This window comes from Rhinatrema bivittatum, chromosome 3 (genome assembly GCF_901001135.1).
Source record: "Rhinatrema bivittatum chromosome 3, aRhiBiv1.1, whole genome shotgun sequence".
In the NCBI taxonomy this organism is placed as follows: domain Eukaryota; kingdom Metazoa; phylum Chordata; class Amphibia; order Gymnophiona; family Rhinatrematidae; genus Rhinatrema; species Rhinatrema bivittatum.
In genome coordinates, this window is record NC_042617.1 from 68,685,193 (window position 1) to 68,708,947 (window position 23,755).

The 23,755-nt window shown below is 44.7% G+C and overlaps 1 protein-coding gene across 1 annotated transcript in view; it reads left to right on the forward strand.

Annotated features, from left to right (window-relative positions):
- CAMKMT (calmodulin-lysine N-methyltransferase) overlaps window positions 1-23,755 on the forward strand; it is a 785,377-nt gene that overhangs the window by 396,393 nt on the left and 365,229 nt on the right.

Genomic DNA, 23,755 nt, shown 5'->3' on the forward strand with positions numbered 1-23,755 from the left:
CCCCCCCCGGAGGGAGCCAGGAACATCCTCCTGCCGCAATGGGAAGGCCCAGTACGGCTCCAGCCATGCTGGCAAGATGACGGCCGGGCTGTGAGGACCCATGGCAACGGCGGCTCCCGCCACGGAAACAGGGAGGCAGCCGGGCAGCAGTGGCCCAGGCCGCATGGAAACGGCAGTGGCTGCTTCCAGGGAGGTAAGCGCCTCCCATGGCTCCGGCTGCGGGAGGAGCACAACACTGCAGTTTATAAATACACAAAAATATATAAAAAGTAAACAAAGAACACGTCACAGAAACCTCAGATCCAATCACATAATAAAACAAATATCGATGTATTCTTGTATGAATGCTCTTTTCAAAAACGCAGAATATATTATAACTACAATAAAACAGCAATAATAATAAGAATCATAAAAACTTAAGGTTTGCAATGGGTGCAGAGCAGAACTAGGATTGTTCATACTATAACCCAACATACAAAATATATATATATACATATATATTTAGATTCTGGTGTCACCTCATTAACAGCAAAACAAACTCCCTCCACTGCCAAGCACTTTGTGAAGTAATACAAGTCTCTACAAAAATATAACAAAGAAAACCCATCTAGAACCTTGCCACCACAGCAGGAACCTTATCTATGAAAAGGCAGCAAGGCAAACATTACACCAGGCCCTAGAACACTCATACACCACTTACTGGGCAAACAAACCAGACTGCTACAAATCGCAACAGAGAAACTACATTCTAGCTGAAATACTGCACCTCTGTCACACATGTGCAACACAGACAGAATAAGAAACTATAAATTAGCTAATTACCTAATGCAGAATAAGAATCAATAAATTAGAAACAGAAACACGCAGACAGGATTGCAATGGAAAACCCAAGAAAATAGACTCTGTGAACAGTGGAATACTGAAGAAAAAGTGAAATACAAATATATAAGAAATGCACATTCCCCAAGATAGCTTATTTCAATCGCTGAAAGTCAAAATAATTATTTTTTACTTTTGTTGTCTGATCTTATTTTTCTAATCAGCTGGTCACACTGTTTTTCCCTTTGTCTGTTTTTTCCTAATTCCTTTTTCAAGGTCTCTTTTATTCTGTTTCTTCTCTCTTCTCCTGTCTTCTTTCCTTCCTCCCTCATACAGGCTCCCACTCCCAAGCACTCTCTCTTACCCAGGCCCCCACTCCTACATATTTGCTCTTTTTCACTTCCACAGGATCTCACACCCACATACTCTCTCACACCCATGCAGGCAGTCCACTCCACATGCTGTCTCTCTCAAAACACATACAGACTCACTCCTACATGCTCTCACACAGACACACAGGTTTCTCACTCCATGCTCTCTCTCATGCATATAACCACACACACACAGGCGTCTCACTCCCTGGCCCACCCATGGCTACACCACTGGATCAAGTATTTGGGATCTGCCAGGTATTTGTGATCCTAGACTGGCCATTGACAGAGACATGATGCTGGGCTCAGTGGACCTTGTTCTGATCCAACATGGCACTTTTTATGTTCTTAAGTTCACTTTGAAAATACCTGGGTAATTGGTCGAGTACTATACATGCACACTTATGCACTACAAGTACATTTTCAAAGGGCTACGCATTTAAAATTCGGGGTTTGCGCGCGTGGCCGGGCCTTGTGCAAGCTGTGCTCATTTTACCGTGGGCCTGGCCAGGCGAGTAAACCTAGTTATGCGCAGAAGTGCTCGGCCTCTTAGAAGGGGTGGGTGGGGACAGCACCATAAGCTGCTGTCCCGGGGAAGCGCGTGCTGGCAGCCGGCCAGCGCGTGGAGTCTACTGCTGCTCCAAAGGAGCAGCAAGGTAAAGAACAAAAAAAATGATAATAGCTAGGAAATGTTTAGGGGTTGGGGAGTAGAGGGGAAAGGGTAGGAAGGTTAGGTATGGGTATAGGGAAGCTCCCTCCCAGTCCGCTCCTTAATTGGAACAGATTGGGAGGGAATTAGGGAAGCCCTACTCGCATTGCTGCATGTAGCTTTTTTAATTCCCCCCCCCCCCCCCGGTGTGCGCCAGTCCCGACCCACACATATGTGTGCAAAGGAACGGTATTTTATAACATGGGTGCGCCAATGTGCACGTTATAAAATACCCGCGACCATGTGCGCGCGCACATGGACGTGCGCGCACACTTTTTAAAATCTACCCCTAAGGAGGTAACTAGAAAAGGAGTTACACATGTAAATATAACATACTATCATAGTAATTTTAAAAAAGCCATTTATGCACACAAAGTGCATTTACACATAAATATCCTAGGGACAATTCAATGGCATATATTGTGACAATTTTCAAAAGCCCACTTGCACGGGTAAGGTGCATTTACACATGTAAACCCCAATTTTATGCCTGTAAATGCCATTTAAAATCAGGCCCATACTTTTTAAAATAAAAATAAATATGCGCATAAATGCCAATTCTACCCCCAATTCCACCTCCAGCACGCCTATCCTCAGCGCATGTTAACAGTATGTGCATAACCGGTTTCTGTGCATGCCTATACATGCACTGAGCCTGGGTCAATTCTAGAACAGCTAGTTACATGCATAAAACGGATTTAAAGCATTTCAATGGCTTTGAAAATTACCCCCTTAACAATATCATTGGAGTCCCACATATGCCCTGAAGGAAGGGCATCACCAAAAGTGCTGACAGTGGCCACTGTTGCTTGCTGATTTGGTGAACTGGAAGAAGCCCATGCCTGTGCATACATGGGGCTGGGAGCCAAGGGGTGAGCAAGGGCAACACATTTTCTCTGTTTGTTAACAAGAGGAATTGTATTCCCTTTCATTCCCTTTCACCTTGAGCCCTAGCTTTCTGGCTGTAGTAACAAGGAATTAGTAATAACATGGGAAGTATAGTTGAGAAGACTACATTTCCAAGGATAGAAATAGCCTTCTGAATTACATTTCCCATTCTGTTTTGCACACTTTTTATTTATATGCTGCTTTGTCCCTGTACTTTAATAGGACTCATGCACTGTAAAACTGAGCATAAAAATATAAAATGCATTTTTGAGATATCAAAAAAAAATGTTTTTGCAGTGTCCAACTTTTTTGATACTTGGTGAAATAAAATATTTATGAATGAATTTTGCTGAAAATCAGGTGAAAAAACCCTTTGTTGCGTTAGTGAATCTCTTACCACCATAATCATGTGAAACATGTTGTGATTGACACATCTCAAATATTTCACGTATTTTGTAAATAACAGTATTGTAGCAGCTGAACTAAAATAACATTGCTTGCCATAATAGTTTACCATTTTCAAACCCCTGTTTTGTGTGGGTGGGGTGGGGGTGTTTAAAGTGTCCTGTATCTTTCATACATTTGTAAGTTATGGTCTGATAGGGCCAAAGGTTGTGCTACTCACATATATAAAATAAAATAGTCGGGTTCTCTTCTTTTCAGAGCAGATTTGCTACCCAGACTGTCAGATGACTCATTTTGCTCATGTCAGACATCTGAAAGTAATGGAAAGGTGCCAACATGAAAGCCCAGTAATTCATGCACTGGTGTAATGGAGCAAATGAAATGCAAAGCTCTTGTACAGGTCCAATTTCAGCACCAAACGCTTACCTGTCAATCAGCAAAATTGTCCCTGCATAAAAATGAACCCATTTTACAAGGAAAGGATTTTAATATACATCAGATTCTTTGAAGCCTTGGTGAACTAGAGAAAACACTTAGAAAGACATGGTGGAAGGAACATGTTTTCCCAGCTCAAAGTAAGTTGGAAATCAAGCTTGCCTTACTGATTGTGAAATGCTTTAGCTTTGTCTTTTGCTCTTCGAAGTTTTTCGCAAAAGTCTTTTGCTATTGCACCTGCTTGGTATCTCTTATCTACCCACTATAGGCAGGTGATTTCCCTCAGGCTACAGCAGCCAGAATCAGTTGGCAATGTGAAGAGAGAGTTTTAGATTCGTAACTTAGTGACTTCTGGTTGCAGCTGCATGTTGTATTCATAAGATTTTTAATCAGCTCATTCTATGTCATAAAAGTCATGTAAAAAAAAAGTAACTGCTTTACTTCAAATGTGGTTTGCATTTGATTTAGCTCCCACCTTTCATACTAAGATAACATTTTATAGCAATGAACCTTAGCACTTTGCTTGCTGTGGTTAAAAAGCAAAATTTAAAATCAAGAAAAGATATATAGTTTCATGCAAGACTGATTTGCTTCATCTACCAAGTTTCTATGACTTTTTTTAATCCATCGGTCAATGAAGCTATGATCTGTTCACATTTTAAACTCCTGCAGCAAGAGGTCAATATTTAAGGGCATTTATTTGGATAACTCAAAAGGTATCTGGATAAATGCTGATTTTTTAATATCGCTGCTACTTATCTGAATACATTTTGTCCAGATAATGATAAGACACAAATCAAAAATAAAGTGAAAACTTTCAAGCATGTGGTATAATTAGTAGAGAATTAAACTTAGAAAGTTTTGAATGAAATATAGTAGCATAGTTCTTATTGCCAAGTTGCCCCTGATTAGTGAGTTACTGCAGACTGTGTTTAATCTCTAGTCTTTTCTCACCCTCTTCCTTATCACCTTATCTTCTGAATTTAACTCAAGTATACTTGAATAACTAATCTGGATAAAATGTATCCCAATAAGTACAAGGCATTTTGAGGGCATTTTGGGCTGGAGTTGAGTTAGCTGAATAAGTTATTCAGCTAAGAACGTAAGAACATAAGAACATGCCATGCTGGGTCAGACCAAGGGTCCATCAAGCCCAGCATCCTGTTTCCAACAGAGGCCAAATCAGGCCACAAGAACCTGGCAATTACCCAAATACTAAGCTAATTCTAGATGAGGTCAGGAGTACGGGTAAAGTTCAAACTTTAACTTAACCAAGGATATAGCCAGTTAAATGCCATCATGTGAAAAAAAGTGTGTGGGCCTTAATAGTGATTAATACCTGTAAATGATTCTTATTGAGTAATAGTAGGAATCAGTCTTTAGATTGTTTAAAATAAAAAAGTGATACAAGCCAAAAATTGACTTTTAAAATATATTCTTATAGACACTTAATAAATGAAATATAAGTGTCTTCAGGCACCTCAAATGTTTTGGCCTCAATGGAATAAATAATGGAAGATATTTGGATTTTCCCAAATAGCAGCCATCATAAATATTTTTGCCTGAAAAGGAGAGATATTCACTGAGTGCCTGACAAAGATTTATTCAAACCATATAGGAATCATGCTATTGACACCTTCACCTCCATCCCCTGACTGCACTTCTAAAATGATTCATACATATCTTGGATTCATGCTTTACAGTACTCTGAGGTCTCAAAGACAAATATATTTACTTCTGCCTCTGTCAGAATTTACTCTGGCTGAGATGATCTTTGCTGCTGCAAAGCTGAAGTCATTCTTCTGGGAGCATTTTTGGCATTGCTTACTTTCCCTGAATTTTCCCATTGTCTTCTTTGGTAATTTGGGCCATAGCTGTTGCGCCAGGAGGTGGACCCTTGGCCTAGTGCAGGATTAGTAGGCTTCCTGGTCAGACCCAGAGAGCACCTGCCACCAGGAGGCCGAGCACAGGAGGAGACAGAGGCTAGCTGGAGCTTCACCAATAGCAACCCGGGGTTCCCTCAGGTTGAGCCTTTGGTTACCCGGGCCACCTGGTCTTAGGTGGGCATCGCAGGATCTCCGAGAGATAAAGTTCAGGGGTGTGCCCACCATGAACAAGGGTGCGCGGTCGATGACTCCTGCACTTCCTGACCCGAACAGAGAAGGCCAGAACAGAGTCTCTAAATGAAGAGTGAAGATCAAGGCCAGAGTCAAGGATAGCGTGCTCAGCCAAAGCAGGGGTCAGTACCAGTGATCAGTCTGTGTATGGTCAGTCAGGGAAAGGTCAAATCCAGGCGGCGATCAAACGTAGTCAAAGTAACAAGCAGAGGTCAGTACCAAGAAGACAGTCCAAATGGTACTACCTGGGGAGACGAAGGAACAGGAGGACACTGGAACAGGACGCTGGAACTGAAGACTGGAACAAGATACTGGAACAGGAATGCAAACTTGCTATCACAATGTGATTGACCCGATTGCCAAGGCAGGGATCATGGGGCTGAGCCCTGCCTTATATACTGAGGGATGGATACATCATCGGGGAGCATCAGGTCCTGGTTACCCGCGCTTGGCCCTTTAAAAGATGTAATGCTGACTGCGCGCACACCTAGGGGCAGGGACGAGGAGACGCTGGATGTGGAGCCCTGGCAGGAGCTTCGCTGTGAGGCCTGTGATGCTGCCGGAGCCGCCGCAGGCAGGGAAGAGTGATGGGGACGGCCAGGACCGACAGCGGAAGGGAGGCCTGCGCTTGTGAACGGCCGAGAGAGGTGAGGAGGCCTGGCCGCGGAGTGTACACGGCCGGGAAGCACAACAGTACCTCCCTCCCCCTTCTAGGCCTCTCCCTTACCGGCCTTGGTTTGTCAGGGTGGTCTCAGTGAAAGTCTTGGAGGAGCTGTTTGTCATAGATATGGTAGGAAGGCTCCCACGAGTTCTCCTCAGGCCCGAAGCCCTCCCATGACAGGAGATATTCCCAGTGGCCATGTCTCTTCCGGATATCTAGGACCTCGCATACCTGTAATGTTTCTTCTGGTTCTGCAGAAACTTGTGGAGGAGGAGGAGCCTGACGAGATGGCCATGAAAGTACGAGAGGTTTCATTAAAGAAACTTGAAAGGTATTGTGGATACGGATGGATCTTTGTAGTTGGAGTTGGTACGTTACTGCTCCGACACGGCGGAAACCTGGGAATGGCCCAATGAATTTAAGTGCCAGGCACTGAGAAGGTAATCGCAACCTGATATGTTTGGTGCACAACCATACCTTCTGTCCTGGTTGGAAGAGTGGGGCCGACCGTCGATGAGGATCAGCAACTCTCTTGGACCGTTTGGTGGCCTGAGCTAGACGCTCTTTAATTTGTTTCCATACGCGTCGGATGGTTTGTGCTGTGAATTGAGCCACTGGCGAAGGCATGGAGAGAGGCACTGGCAGAGGCAAGCGTGGTTAGTGGCCAAACACCACGGAGAATGGAGAGACATAGGTTGCAGTGGCAATGTGCGTGTTGTGTGACAACTTGACCCAAGATAACAGGTCGGCCCAGTTAACCTGCTGGTCATTCGCATACGACCGTAGGAAGGTCTTCAGCGGTTCTTTCTGTTTGGCCATTTGCTTGAGGGTGGTAGGCCAATGTGAAGTTCAGGGTGATGTTGAACTTCTTGCATAGTGATCGCCAATACTTAGTGGCAAATTACGGCCCTCGGTCTGAGATTATTTCCTTGGGTAGGCCATGCAAGCGGAAGACGTGTTTCGGGAATAACTTGTCGAGTTCTGGAGCTGATGCAAGGCTCCGCAGAGGGATGAAATGACCCATCTTAGAAAAGCGGTCAATGATGACCCAGATGACGGTGTTATCTTGAGACGGAGGCAGGTCAGTAATGAAATCAGTTGATATACTCGACCAGGGATCAGTGGATTCTGGAAGTGGTTGGAGAAGTCCCCATGATCGACCAGTTGGGGGCTTCTGTTGAGCACAAATCAGACAAGAATCAACATAGTTGCGTGAATCTTTTACCATACTGGGCCACCAGTAGAACCTCCTCATTATCTCGAGGGTTCTAGCTCAGCCAGGATGTCCGGCTAGCTTTGAGTCATGGGCCCAGAGGAGTACACGCTCACATAGTCGGCGTGGGACAACCGTCTTTCCAGCGGGTACCGTGGTGGTAACCGTGAGAGAGACACAGGCTGGATTGATTATGTGTCTTGGGGAGTCTGGTGTGTCCTCGGGTTCGAGGGAATGTGAGAGTGCATCTGCGAGAAGGTTCTTCGATGCTGGCTGGTAGCGCAGTTTGAAATTGAATCGTTCAAAGAACAACGCCCATTGGGCTTGTCTTGGATTCAATAATTGTGATTCTTTTAGATGTTCAAGATTTTTATGATCTGGGAATATGGTAAACTTGTGTTGTGCTCCTTCCAACCATGGGCGCCACTCTTGGAGTGCTAGCTTGACAGCAAGAAGTTCACGATCTCCAATTGTGTAATTCTGCTCCACTGGTGAAAATTTATGGGAATAGAAGGAGCATAGTACCAATGTACCCTTGGAGGAATACTGACTCAATACCAACCTGGCTCCGATGGGGGAAGCGTCAACCTCAACAACGAATGGGCGGTTTGGGTCTGGATGTCGCAGACAGGGACCAGAACAGAAAGCCTCTTTTAATGCGTGGAATGCAGCTTGAGCCTTGGGACTCCAAACCCGGAGATTGGTTCCTTTTCTAGTCATAGCCGTGAGTGGGGCAGCTAACGTGGAATAGTCAGCGATAAAACTTCTATAGTAATTCGTGAATCCAAGGAATCTTTGTAAGGTGCGGAGGCCTACTAGCTGGGGCCAGTCACGAATCCCTTGAAGCTTTTCAGCATCCATAGTAAATCCTCAATCGGAGATAATATATCCCAGGAAGGACAGACAGTTTTGTTGAAAGATGCACTTTTCCAGTTTTGCATAGAGATGATTCTCTCTGAGGCATTGAAGAACTGTCCTGACGTGAGTTCGATGGGACTTCAGGTCCTTTGAGAAGATCAAGATGTCATCTAAGTATACAACTACAAAAGAATAAAGTAGGTCTCAGAGGATCTCATTCATCAGGTGTTGAAAGACCGCAGGGGAATAACATAGGCCGAAAGGCATCACTATGTACTCGAAGTGGCCATCCCTGGTATTAAAAGTGGTCTTCCAAATGTCCTCAGGCTGGATGCGTGCGAGATTGCACGCCCCTCGTAGATCCAGCTTCGTGAAGATCTGGGCCCCTTGCAGGCGATCAAACAATTCACTGATTAGGGGCAACAGATAGCTATCCTTGTGGGTAATGGCGTTAAGCCCCAGATAGTCGATACATGGGCGTAATCCTCCATCCTTCTTTTTGACGAAGAAGCAGCCCGCTCCTGCTGGAGAGTCGGAAGGTTTGATGAACCCTTTCTCTAGATTCTCTTTGATATACTCGAACATTGCTTGAGTCTCAGGAAGAGAGAGTGGATATGTCCTGCCTTTGGGAGGTATAGTGCCTGGCAGACATTCGATAGGGCAATTTAACTTTCAGAGTGGAGGCGGTGTATCAGCTTTTTGCTTCGAGAAGACGTCCTTGTAGTCAGAGTACTGGGCAGGTAGACTGGTGAGAGTTGTAGTCTTCAAGACGGTTACTGCTGGGGACACTTGTTTCAGGCAGTGTTTCTGGCATTGAGAACCCCACTGAACCAGCTGGAGGGACTGCCAGTCAAATTGGGGTCCATGTACCTGGAGCCAGGGAAGCCCTAGGATGACAGGGTGTGTGGAATGTTTCAAGACATACAAGGATATTTCCTCCTCATGGAGGGTTCCCACGGTGAGGCGGAAGGCCACCATGCAATGAGTCATTTGTCCGGGGAGATGTTCCCCTTGGATTGATGTGATGCAGAGAGGCACCTCTAGGGGTTGCAAGGGAATCCTCAGGAGGTTGACAATGTCATCCATGATGAAGCTGCCACTTGCTCCAGTGTCAGTAAGAGCAGTGGTGGCGAAAGAACAGGATTCCATCGAGAGGGAGATTGGAAGTAAAAGTTGGAGGCCAGAGACTGTAGCGCCCAAGCTCGGGACCCTCACCAGGCTTAGGCTTTGAAGTTTTCCAGGCGAGCTGGACAAGACTGTTGCAGGTGTTTGGAGGCACCGCAGTATAAGCAGAGACCTTGCTTCTTGCACCGAAAACACTCTTCAGGAGACAAACGCCCACGGTTAACTTGCATAGGTTCTTCTGTGGATGGAGGTGATGCCGGTAGAGCCTTTAACTGAGGGCTTGAGGCACATGCTGGGCGTTGAGCAGGAGGCTGGGGTGCTTACACTTCTTGGTGCCATTGCTGGAGTCAATGGTGGATTCTCCCAGCAAGGGAAATCAGGTCCTCTAGAGGTATGGGAATCTCACGGACAGCGAGCTCATCTTTGAGAGCAGGAGAGAGGCCTTCTAGATAGAGTGCCCGTAGACAGTCCTCTTGCCATCCCAGTTCTGTGGCCAACGTGTGGAATTCCACTGTAAACTCAGAGAGGGATCTTGAGCCTTGACAGAGGTGGAGAAGATGATGGCCCTCAAGCGCCTCATGACCAGGGTCTTCGAAGGTTCGTTTAAAGCCGGCGATGAACTTGGACAGTTGGGTGAGGATAGAATCAGAACATTCCCACAGTGGAGAAGCCCATGCCAGGGCCTTCCCCTCAAGGCATGAGAGGATGAAGGTGATCTTGGTGGATTCCTTCAGGAACAGTGAAGGCTGAAGGGAGAACTGCATGAAGCACTGGTTGAGGAAGTCTCAGCAGAGGCGTGGCTCCCCACTGAAATGAGGAGGAGCTGACATAGCCAGTGATACCCTCCGTAGCAGAGTAGAAGGCAGGTTCGTGGGGTTAGTCTCTACAATGTTCTGCATTTGGGAGCGAAGCCCTTCTACCAAAGATGCTAGAGTTTTCAGAGCTTGTCGTTGCACTTGGACAGTTGCGGCCAGACCCGGGATGGTCCGTATGGCAGGAGACTCTGCCGAGTCCATGGCCTTGGCAACCTGTTGTGCCAGGAAGTGGACATTTGGCCTGGTGCAGGATTGGTAGGCTCCCTGGTCAGACTCAGAGAGCGCCTGCCACCAGGAGGCGGAGCACAGGAGGAGACAGAGGCTAGCTGGAGCTTCACCAATAGCAACCCAGGGTTCTCTCAGGTTGAGCCCTTGGTTACCCGGGCCACCTGGTCTTAGGTGGGCCTTCCAGGATCGCCGAGAATTAAAGTTCAGGGGTGTGCCTACCACGAACAAGGGTGCGCGGTTGATGTTCAGGTCAGGAAGTCCAGGAGACAGAGAAGGCCAGAACAGAGTCTCTAAATGAAGAGTGAGGATCAAGGCCAGAGTCAAGGATAGCGTGGTCAGCCAAAGCAGGAGTCAATACCAGTGGTCAGTCCATGGATGGTCAATCAGGCAAAGGTCAGGTTCCAGGCAGCGGTCAGACATAAGTCAGTGGTCAGGCAGAGGTCATTTCCAGGCAGCGTGCAGACATGGTCAGTTCCAGGCAGTGTGCAGATGTGGTCAATGGACAAGCAAGGTCAGTTCTGGGCAGCGTTCAGACATGGTCGAGGAAACAGGCAAAGGTCAAATCCAGGCGGCGATCAAATGTAGTCAAAGTAACAAGCAGAGGTCAGTACCGAGAAGACAGTCTGAATGGTACTACCTGGGAAGATGAAGGAACAGGAGGACGCTGGAACAGGAGACTGGAACAGGACACTGGAACAGAAGACTGGAACAAGACACTGGAACAGGAAGGCAAACTTGCTATCTCAACGTGATCGACCCAATTCCCAAGGCAGGGATCATGGGGCTGAGCCCTGCCTTATATACTGAGGGATGGATACATCATCGGGGAGCGCCAGGTCCTGGTTTCCCATGCTTGGCCCTTTAAAATGACACTGGTCGTGCACGCGCGCCTAGGGGCGGGGCCGAGGAGATGCTGGATGCGGAGCCCCGGCGTAAGCTCTGCTGTGAGGCCTGCAATGCTGCCGGAGCCACCGCGGGTAAAGGAGAGTGACGGGGATGGCTGGGACCGACAGAGGAAGGGAGGCCTGCGCTCATGGACGGCCGAGAGGTGAGTAGGTCTGGCCACGGAGCATACGTGGCCGGGAAGTGCAACAATAGCGGCTTGGGAAACAGCCAGGAGGCTTAAGGAGGCAGACTGGCTGTTTCCTTTATGTGCAATTTATTTATAATGAAAAGCAAAATCAAAGAATGCAGCTCGCCTTAATTTCAGGTAGCACACATACATCAAACATAACAGGTCTTTGTATAGATTGGGTTCCTGCCTGCTTCCCAAGGCCTGTTTAACCCTTCTAGGCTCCTCCCTTTACCCAGGATTCCTTGTGGGTCTGGATCTTAAGGAGGACTGGGCAGGACAGCTGTGCCCAGTCCCTTAAGGTAGTCTGAGGGAGTTTCCTATAGACTCCCTCACACCATCCTCCTCCCATTACATTAACTGAAATGATTGCTTTTTGAATGTTCACACTTTGCATCTTAAGCAAAGTACTGTAGTTGTGTGTTGGTCCATTTTTATTTGGATTGACTTAATACATCTGTGAACAGCTTTCAAGAGCTGGGCTCCCTTTTATCAGGTCAGTTAGGAAACAAAGCAGTTGCACTGGGGTTGAACTACTAGACAGCTAGGTATGATGCTGTCTGCATATGTTATACTTGTTTGTTGACCCTTATTTTTACTTTCCATGACATTTGAAACTGTCCCTTTCTTTCGGCTCTCCAGCTACACCCTAAAGGAGTTCTGCCCCTTTTAGACCTTCTTAGAACGGTCTCCTCATACGAGTCCCTTCTTTCCATTCCCTCCTCCTATACCGCTTATACCCATGAAACTTCCCCTTTCATCTTCAAGGATCACTGCTTGATCATTTCTGCCACCCCTCTACCCCGCCCCCCCCCCCCCCCCACACACACACATTTTCTATCACCCCCTATCATTTGCTCTTTTATTATCTTTTTTCCTCCACATTATCTTTTCAGCTCATACTTGCCCAAAATAGATCTCCTTTTTTTCTATACCTCTTTTTGCCAGCCCACTCGAATCCTTAAGGCTACTCTTTTGTTTTGCATTTAATCTGCTCTATTATTTTCACATTGTCTGTGAAAAGTACTAAATACATTTTCACATTGTCTGTGAAAAGTACTAAATAAATAAATCTAGCTCACACTTATCCTTCCTCCTTCTCTTAATCCACCTTTCCCCTCCCTTGACTAATGTATTCATGATTTGTGAAGGGCAGGTTGGACCCAGTTTCAGGCTGCCCCGTAACTTGGGCACTAGGCCTGACCTTGGGTGGATTGAAGGAAAGGCAAGGCAGGGTTGGTGACTTGGTAGTGCAAGAAGGTTTGTTGTAAATTGTTGGGGACAGTTTCAGTGGGAAATTCATATGGCATGGTGAGGAGCTAATGGTATTGATTGATCGGGAGGTGCTGAGGCCAAAGAGAAATGGGGAGCAGTTAAGGGGTTCTGGGTGTTCCTGCAAGCCGCATCCCTCTCACCCGCCCTTGTGTTTCTTTATGTGGAGGCTTCAGATGTATTGTTTGACTTGTCGCAGCTGGGGGTGGAGGCGGGTGGCCCGAGCCGGATTAAAGTTTCAATAGTACACTTTGAGGTTTCCTGGCTTGATGGTGGTCAGTCGGGAAACTCTTGTGTTGGAGTGATTGGGTTCAGTCGTTCCCGGGTCAGCTCTTTGCTCGTTTGTGGCGGGGGCTGTATTAGCTGGCAGTGGATTACAGGCCGGGTTTTCATCTTGCTGGGGTGTGACAGATGATCACCAGAGTTTGGATGCTTTGTATTGACACACGGCTTGAGCTGGCTAATGTTCATTAAAGCTGCGGCCTTTAGATTCCATACTGGTATGGAGTGATTATTATAAAAGGGCAGATGCAGGGAGAGGTCAGTGTCCTGGTTGCCCATGTTATACCTTTTATAATATTATCCTGCACTGTCCTATACTGTACCCTTAGCCCTACCACACAAGCAATCAGCATGTCTCATGCTTCTACACACACACACACTCTCTCTCTCTCTTACAGTTTTAGGTCTCCGCTTTCAGTAAGGGCTCATTCAGTTCCACACTTTTGGTTGGGAAGTCTACCCCTGAAACAGAAGATTTCTTTGCAACAATGGCTGCTGTCCTTTTGGGTGATATTATCTGTATTGCTCTTTTTATACGGTGTTTGCACATTTTTGTAATTGTTTTGCTTAATATAATTTTAAGGGAAGCGGATGATTACACGCAACCAGCACTGTACATTTAGTGCTGTAACCAGCTAATAGGTATTATTCCCTCTTTGATGGTTAGTTTTAAAAGTGATAATTATGGTTTAAATTTTCTCCGTTACACTGTACTTGTTTGAATGTTTGTTGCATGATTGTTTGATCCGATGTATGCAAGTGTGTTTGCTTTTTGCTGTGCAGGGTTACTGCTTAACTTCTGAGTAAGTTCTTTCATGAAAACAAAATGATACATTTTAGCGATGTTTGCAGAGAAGCAGAGAGAGGAGTCGAAAGTGACTCCAAGGTTGTAGGCTGAAGTGACTAGGTCGATAATAGTGTTATCTACTGCTATAAAAAAAGGGGAAAGGAGAAAAGTGGGTTTGGTAGGAATGATAAGATGTTCTTTCTTGGACATGTTAAGGTGTTGATGGGAAATCCGGAGACATGCAGGCAATAATCTTGGACAAGCAGGCTGAGATTTGGGACTGGATTCTTGGTGAAAGTTCTGATGTAGAGAAAGAGGTCTAGGGGTCATCAATATAAAGATAGTACTGAAAGTCATGGGAGATCAGAGCATCAAGGGAACAAATGTAGGGAGACACGAGATGAGGGCCCAGGACAGAGCCCTGAGGCACACCAATTCATAATCTGATATCAGTGGAGCATTAGGATGCGCTAAAAAGTTTATGCATTAAACTACAAGATGCATATTAAGACCTTCGTATGGAAGCTAAAAATAGTGTGTTTTCCAATAAAGGCTTATAATGCAAACAAAAGTGTTCCAGAAAGATGCTGGCGTGTGCATGCACATGAAGGTATGTCATATGGAAATGAGGATTTAGCATTTTCAAGTTAAATAACATGGTATGCTCATTTCCATCCTATTTATTTACCATTCGCTAATGGCACACTATTTAATACTTGTCTCAGACAATGTAATAACTTGCTAGATTGTATGCTATTGAGATAGCTCTGCTAACTGCAAATAGAGGGCTTGAAAAATGAAGGCCACATATGAGATGATACTGTAAAACTATATCCATAGGGCCTTAAGGATGAATACATTTGTTCATACTTCTCTTTGTCTAACTAAAACACAGCCAACACAAATCTTTTAATGGATTTTTACATACATTCACAGGAGGTGTCGCCTAGTGATTAGAACAGCAGGCTGCAAACCAAGAAAGCCAAGATTCAAATCCTGCTTTTTCTCCTGATAATACTTGTGACCTTGGGCAAGTCATTTTATCCTCCATTGCCTCACTAACAAACTTAGGGCCCTTTTTATTATGAATTTTTCTCATATTCACAAAATAGGAGAAAACCTTTAATAAATAAGCCACTTAGATTATAAGCTATCTGGAGAAATAAACTAACTATTCCACCTGATTGCAACTCACCTTAAGCTCAGATTTGGAAAGGCAAATAATTAGAGCTAAAATCCAAATATGTCAATCCAATTACACATCACAGAGGCTGTTCAACCATTGTTCCTCACCTCACAGTGTAGAAGGCATGGAAGTTTCATATTGGTATATGAACGAACAAGCTCCAAGGTATTAGCATAAATGTCAGGATCATTTCTGTTTTTACTGTGGTGAGTCAATCTGAGGAACACTGCAGGTATTATGAGGCCATAAACCAATTATTTTAGGGAGCCCAGCCCCACTCACTGACTAATCACAATAGAGAGCCTCCTTCAAAGTGGACCCCACATGCTCTCACAGGACCTTCAGTGGTCCCATCCTCAAATGAATTTTTGTGGTAGCAAGACACCGGCATGAGGAGGTAACATGGTCACAGCATAAGACTTGTGAGCCACAAATCCCATACTGACTTTAATTACTAATGGTGCTGTTGCCTGCCGATCATCAGCTGGATCAGGATCAGCCATGAGGGGAGGCAGAGTATGCATGAGCCAGTGGAGACTGCCACTGTTCCTCTCTTTTTATCCACTCCCCATATGCATAGTCATGCATATGGGGAGTGGAAATCCAAATTAACTGTATTCGATTGGGGGGGGGGGGGGGAGGCTGATGTGCACGGAGCAGGAGAGAGACCTTGGAGTGATAGTGTCTAATGATCTGAAGTCGGCGAAACAATGTGACAAGGCGATAGCTAAAGCCAGAAGAATGCTGGGCTACACAGAGAGAGAGAAATATTGAGTAAGAAAAGAGAAGTGATTATCCCTTTGTACAGGTCCTTGGTGAGGCCTCACCTGGAGTACTGTGTTCAGTTCTGGAGACCGTATCTCCAAAGAGACAGAGACAAGATGGAGGTGGTCTAGAGAAGGGTGACAAGAAAGGTGGATGGTCTTCATCAAATGACTTATGAGGAGAGATTGAAGAATCTAAATATGTACACCCTGGAGGAAAGGAGGAGCAGAGGTGATATGATACAGACTTTCAGATACTTGAAAGGCTTTAATGAGCCAAAGACAACGACAAACCTTTTCCGTCAGAAATAAATCAGCAGAACCAGGGGTCACGATTTGAAACTCCAGGGAGGAAGACTCAGAACCAATGTCAGGAAGTATTTTTTCACGGAGAAGGTGGTGGATGCCTGGAATGCCCTTCTGGAGGAAGTGGTGAAGACCAGAACTGTGAAGGACTTCAAAGGGGCGTGGGATAAACACTGTGGATCCATAAAGTCTAGAGGACGTGAACAAAGAGTGGGTGGCTCGCGGGAATGACAGCTACTGCCTGGAGGTAATACCCTTATTCAATAAACATACACATGGTTAATGTGACTTCAACATTGCTCTAAGCTTCAGTGGCAAGAGGAAATGTGGAAAAAAGAATTTGCATTCACAAAAAAGCAGGGAGTAGCTTGCTTGTTACGGCGGTTACTACCCCAAACCAAATAAGCCTGATACTTCACTTTCAATACATATCCAGCATAGCTCTCTGCTTCAACAGCAGGGGAGAAAGACTGATACTTCACGCATAACCAATATAGCTCTCTCCTTCAACGGCAGGGGGAATGAAGAAAAGTGGATCTATATACAGACAACAACCAACAAGGACTGAATTACATAGTCTGGGTAAGCGGATAGGCATGGGTGTAGCTTGCCTATTGCGGCGGTTACTACCCCTGACTAATTAAGCTAGATATTCACTTAGATGCAGTTCCAACACTGCTCTCTGCGTTAATGGTGGGGGTGGAAGGTAAATAGAACCAAAAGGTTACTAAGAGCCAAGACTAACAGAAGTATGAGGGAAAAAAAATTCAAAGCTTGCTGGGCAGACTGGATGGGCCGTTTGGTCTTCTTCTGCCGTCCTTTCTATGTTTCTATGTTTAATTGTAGCAATCTACTGTAAACCAGGTTCCTGCCCCAAGAACTTATCATGTGTTAGAGCCTTACAATATGGATTGAGCTGTGTCTGGATCTGAGTGATGTGTATTGAACTTGCCAAAATGGGTTTTTCATCCATGCAGAGACTGCAAGACACTGCAGCCAAGATAAAAAAATATATATAAAAATACATCAAAAACTCTATGTGCTCTCTTGTGAATGACAAATGGTCTGCAAGAACCAGTGTCCAGCACTCACAGTGTTAACAAATTGGGAAAAGGGCTGTACTGTTAAGCCTGCCCAGAAAACAGCACTACATAGTCAACAGAGGAGGAAGTAAAAGGAATGCTGGGAGACCATTTAAGGAAGAAAAAGAACAAATTGGCTGGCTCTGTTTGTGAGGGGCTAGGACAGTCAGCGTTAGAGCCAGGAAGATAGGAGAGGAGTGTATCTGGCAGCTCTGCAGTCAGGAAAAAGTCATGGGATAGGAGGCGATGTCCTTTCGTGGATTACAAAGTGGTTAAAAGACAGGAAACAGAGAGTAGGATTAAATGGACAATTTTCTCAGTGGAGGGGGGTGGACAGTGGAGTGCCTCAGGGATCTGTATTGAGACCCTTACTGTTCAATATATTTATAAATGATCTGGAAAGGAATACAACGAGTGAGGTAATCAAATTTGTAGATGATACAAAATTATTCAGAGTAGTTAAATCACAAGCGGATTGTGTTAAATTGCAGGAGGACCTTGTGAGACTGGAAGATCAGGCATCCAAATGGCAGATGAAATTTAATGTGGATAAGTGCAAGGTGATGCATATAAGGAACAATAACCCATGCTATAGTTACACGATGTTAGGCTCCATATTAGGAGCTACCACCCAGGAAAGAGATCTAGGCGTCATAGTGGATAATAAATTGAAATCGTCTGCTCAGTGTGCTGCGGCAGTCAAGAAAGCAAACAATGTTAGGAATTATTAGAATGGGAATGGTGAATAAAACAGAGGATGTCATAATGCCTCTGTATCACTCCATGGTGAGGCTGCACCTTGAATACTGTGTAAAATTCTGGTCGCCACATCTCAAGAAAGATATAGTTGTGATGGAGAAGGTACATAGAAGGGCGACCAAAATGATAAAGGGGATGGAACAGCTCCTCTATGAGGAAAGGCTAAAGAGGTTAGGGCTCTTCAGCTTGGAGAAGAGACGGCTGAGGAGGGATATGATAGAGATCTTTAAAATCATGATAGGTCTAGAATGGGTAAATGTGAATCATTATTTACTCTTTCGGATAATAGAAGGACTAGGGGGCATTCTATGAAGTTAGCATGTAGCACATTTAAAACTAATTGGAGAAAATTCTTTTTCACTCAACGCACAATTAAACTCGAATTTGTTGCCAGGGGATGTGGTTAGTGCAGTTAGTGTAGCTGGGTTTAAAAAATGTTTGGATAAGTTCTTGGAGAAGTCCATTACCTGCTATTAATCAAGTTGACTTAGAAAATAGCCACTGATATTACTAGCATCAGTAGCATGGGATATAATTTATTTTTGGTTTCTTGCCAGGTACTTTGTAGCCTGGATTGGCCACTGTTGTAAACAGGATGCTGGGCTCAATGGACCCTTGGTCTGACCCAGAATGGCAATTTCTTATGTTCTTATGTTTACTATTTCTCCTGAAGAACTTATCAAGAGGGAGAGAGAATTCGCTGAGGAACTAGACAACTGTTCTTACTTCATAGCAGAGCTACATGTAAAATTACAAGGGACAGAGAAGACAGGAGCTGAAAGACTTTCTTTCTAGAGATATCCAGGCCCAGGAGCATGTGTCTGGATTACCCACCTAAGAGACTAAATTAAGTAGTCTAAACTTTGCACAGAGATTATCTTAGCAGAGGAGGGAGAAGGTTTATTTCCTTGATTTTGTCACCAATTCAGCATCTCATCTTAACTGCTTCAGCCTTTCAGCTGAAGTCAAGCATAAACCCTTGCCACAGCGACATGAGATAGGGCAGGGAAAGAGAAGCTGATGGACCGTAGGCTTTCTGTAAGAGACTGAAACCAGGCCCACTTCTATTTAGTACCAAGTAAATCATTTGGGGAAAATACCCAGGGGAGAGAGACCTTCCACACTCACTGTAGTGCTCATCTATTTGGCTTGTCATCTAGCCAGCTCCACCATCAAGAGGGACTTCTCATTTTCTTGCTTTTTTTTTTTTTCTACACAATTTTGTGTTTGGGACAGGGTGCGCCGTTACAAACTGGTGACATTGGGATGGACCTGTTCCCTCCTCCCTTTTTTGAGTACTTGGGGCTAAAGACAATTTTTGAAAGCCATGAACTTCAATGTTTTCCCCCCAACCTTTCTCTATTAGTGTTCCTTATATATTTTTTTCACTATGCATATAAATATGTTGGTTGCCCTGGCTAACAAGGCATACCCAGTATTATTACTGCATTGTTTGATTTAGAATAAGAAAACTGCAAGTTTATATTATAGTTCACCACTGTAATTTTCCCATTTAATGTTCTAGTTGGATTTACGGTCTACTTACACAGTACTACTAAAAGGGTACTGTTTTATTCTGGTCTGATGCCACAAATGAGAGGTTATTTGGGAAGGACACAGAATCTTGGTATCGGGGTGATTGGGACTGTGTCTCATCCTCCACTCAAGTTACAAACCCAAAGATAAATTATATTAGTAAATATAATTTCTCATGTATTATTCCCCACCCCAAGCATGGGGGTAATTCATTGTCTGGACCATCGAGGGGGGCACACTCTCCTCGAGTAAAATGTTGCCCCTGTCATCAGCCTGCCTTATCTTCTCATTAGTTGTCATCCATCTTTGGTCCAGGGTCCCAAAGGAAAATGTTGCTCCTGACTCTGGCCAGGGAGATGTTTGGAGGAGGAACTGTTTGAAGGAAGGGAGCAGATGTAGGATTGTGAGGGTTGGATCAACTGGAGAATAATTGGCTGTGAAGAGTAAAAGAGGGGAAATGACAGGGATGTGAAAAGAGCTGGGGTTGAGAGGGGATCACCCGAGAGAAGAGAAAGAAGGATTGGAAAGGAGGTAAAAGAGGAAGAATGAGGGATGAGATTGAGGAGGGAAAAGCAATGTGGTGAGAAGAAAAGAATGACAGGGGATCAGTTGGTGGTTATAAGAATGGCTTGGAGTGAGAGAGGATCAGCTGGGGAAGGGATGCAAAATGGGCTGGAAGGGAATGAGAGAGAGGGAATGGGCTGGGGAAATGAGAGGTGCTAGGGGATGTAAAAGGGAACCAACTGAAGGAGCAGAGGGGAGGAGGTCCTCTGGAGGGGCATGGAAGTTGAGTGGAAGGATTAACTAGAGAGGGTGGAGATTGTGAGAGGAGATCACCTGGCATGAGGGAAAAGTGAGAGTGGAGTGATTGTTGGAGGGGAACTGCATTCCTTCTACTTTGTTAGAGTTTTCATCTGCAGTCATGAGAATTTTCATGCAAAAATGGGCTCACATTGCCTAAGGTTTGGGAGCTTTGATTTAATCAATGCATATCTGGGTTTCTAGTCATGAGAAAAGTAGGGCCATGCTAGTGTAGACATTTTTATACTGTCATCATGCTACATCTTTTTGCATTGCATATTAAATGGCAGTATTATGTGCTTGTTATTTTTTTTTTTGTTTGCAAGGCAAAGTGCAGTGGAAGAGGTGGGAGGAGAACTAAGACAGAAATCCAAATGAGGAATGGGGCTATTGTGTGTGGTTTTTATTTTTCGTTTTGGTTTATTTTGGTTTCATTCGTGGTGAGAGGGAGTTTCTTTGTTTCATTTCTCTTCATGTATGTTTTTTTCCCCAGTGGGTGATATTTGTCAATAGCATGCAGTAGGACTAGCTGGCAGTCCTGCCCTCAACCAACCAAATCTGCTTCTAAAATGTAAATGCAAGTCTTCCTTCCCACACCCCAGGACCCTTGGCTTCCAAATGGGGCAGGAGTGATATCCCTTTGTTCCTGCCCTCTCTATGTCGGACATCACAGTCGGTGCCATTTTAATGTTCAGGAGAGGCAAGAGGAACCTGGGATCATTCCTGCTCTATCTGGATGCAGAGGATGAAGGAAGTGAAGGGGGAAAGTGTGTGTGTGTGTGTGTGGGGGGGGGGGGGGAACACCAGGTTGGGGGACAGTGACAAGCCTGAGGTGAGCTTTTTTTTTTTTGTTTAAATTTAGAACAGGTTTAGTCGGCTTAAGGGAAAGAAAGAAATGTTTGTTCTTCTTTAATTTCTTTTACAAAACAAAACTGATCAAAACCAGAAATGTTATCATTTTCTAATTGCATTTAAAACAAAAGGAAGTATGTCAGGAAGTATTTCTTCACGGAGAAGAGTGGTGGATGCCTGGAATGCCCTTCCGGAGGAAGTGGTGAAGTCCAAAACTGTGAAGCACTTCAAAGGGGCGTGGGATAAACACTGAGGATCCATCAGGTCTAGAGGACGCGTATAAAGAGCAGGCAGCAAAACAATGCACGGAGCGGCAGTAGCCACAGAGGTATTCACGGAGCAGGATGCCAGTGGCCAGTGGTTGGTGTTCCACCTTCACGGAGCGGAAGGATGGAGGGCTGCCATCTCCCAATTAAAAAAAGAAAAAAAAACAAACAAAAAAAAAACAGGGATGGGTTCATGGGCTATAGGTATTACCAATTATTAGGCTTATTCAATTACCAATTATTAGGCTTTTCAATATTTGATAGTTAATGTGACTTTCAAGGCATACTTCACTTTCAATGCATATCCAGCATAGCTCCCTGCTTCAACGGCAGGGGAGAAGAAAAACTAATACTTCACGCTTATCTCTGCTTCAACGGCAGAGAGCTATGCTGCCGCTTACCCAACTAATCAAACTTAACATTTCACTTGGATGCAGCTCCATCACTGCTCTCTACATTAATAGTGGGGGTGAAAGGGAAATAGAACCTAAGGTTACTAAGAGCCAAGAGAAACAGATAAGTATGAGAAAAAAGAAGTGTGAAGCTTGCTGGGCAGACTGGATGGAACGATTGGTCTTCTTCTGCCGTCATTTCTATGTTTCTATGTAAAAGCAGGTCCCTAGTGTAGTTAGGAGTGGCAAGGAGTAGATGGTGATCCGTGATGTCAGTAGCAGAACAGATCAAAGACGAGGTGGATGGGAGAAAAAGGCCCCTGCCCCTGGCTGAGACGCAGTCTTTGGAGCCTTTGACCAGAGCTGTCTCGGTGGGATACAGAAGCTAAGATTGGGATTGAAGTGGATCTGGAATGGCTTAACATGGGGGAAAGTGATCGCAGAAACCACATTTACAGAAAGTTCCTGGATATGTACCCCCTGCCCCCTTCCTCCGTGAAGGCAAGTTTTAAAGAGAAGGGGCAGCTCTGTTTGCTCCAAGCAACAAAATCTTTCTGCTTAAAACTTTCAGACACTGGAATTTGAGCAAACTGAGCCCCCATAAGTGTATTGAGAAGGTTAATTTGAACCTTCTTTTAATGGTATATGGGAATAAAAATAAAAAAAAAAACCTGTCACAATATTGAATTATTTGAATCATGTGTTTCAAGTAGTTATTCCTTGTCCTTCTGGGCTTAGAAATAATCATACTTGTATCAATCTATATTGCATGACTTTTGTAAGCTGTGAAAATAGTATTTTCCACAAAATTGCCACTTATTATTGTTCATTTAGGGCCACTAACACAGAGGAACATCTCTGCTACAATATCTAAAGAAAAGGGACAATCTGATGTTTTCTTTTGATGCTGTTTGTTGATATGTAGACCACTGCAGCTTGATTGCCTAACATTAAACCTATAATAATGGTGCAATCATAGCAGTATCATCATGAATGCCTTTGCAATAGAAACAGCATTTACACTGCCTCGGAGTGGTATCAAACTTTTTGTCATGAAGCGCTTATTTGCTTGCATTGATCTGCCCTGGTCAGTTGTTAGCTCTTCTCATCTGAGGTGTATTGATTGTATAATCAGTAGATAGAGGCTGTGGGCAGATGAAATTTCAGAGTTGTTGGGCAAACTATTGGCTGCTTGCCTGTTGACCTGGACCCTGCTGGTTGTACTTGGACCCTGTCGGCATTATTAGTCATTTCTCTGACCCTGCTTTATGACAAAGAGCTTTGTGTTATTAGAAGAGATAAATGCCATCCAGCTTTGCGATGGATGTGGTGGACTAAACAAGTGTCTTTCTGGAGCTAGGCCGAAAAATGTGTGCCTAGAAGTGACTTTAAAAGACATATACAAATAAATCTCCTCCTCCTTCAGCTGTGTTTTTATGTTTTGCGGGACAGTTTTCAGTAAGCTGCCTGTGGCTTCCCTTTGAAAACTCACTAACTTACCTAGATGCAAACTTGCCCATGTATTTTACCACTGCTCTGTCTGCGGCTGGGGTTATGCAAGGAAGGACTGTGTGCTTATAGCTGACCTGAGCCAAGCTCCCTGAAATGCTCACTTTCAGGCCGATACAGTACAGTGCACTCCGGCCAAGCCGCACATTTTACTTTAAGAAATTAGCGCCTACCCTAAGGTAGGCGTTAATTTCTGCCGGCGCCGGGGAAGTGCACAGAAAAGCAGTAAAAACTGCTTTTCTGTG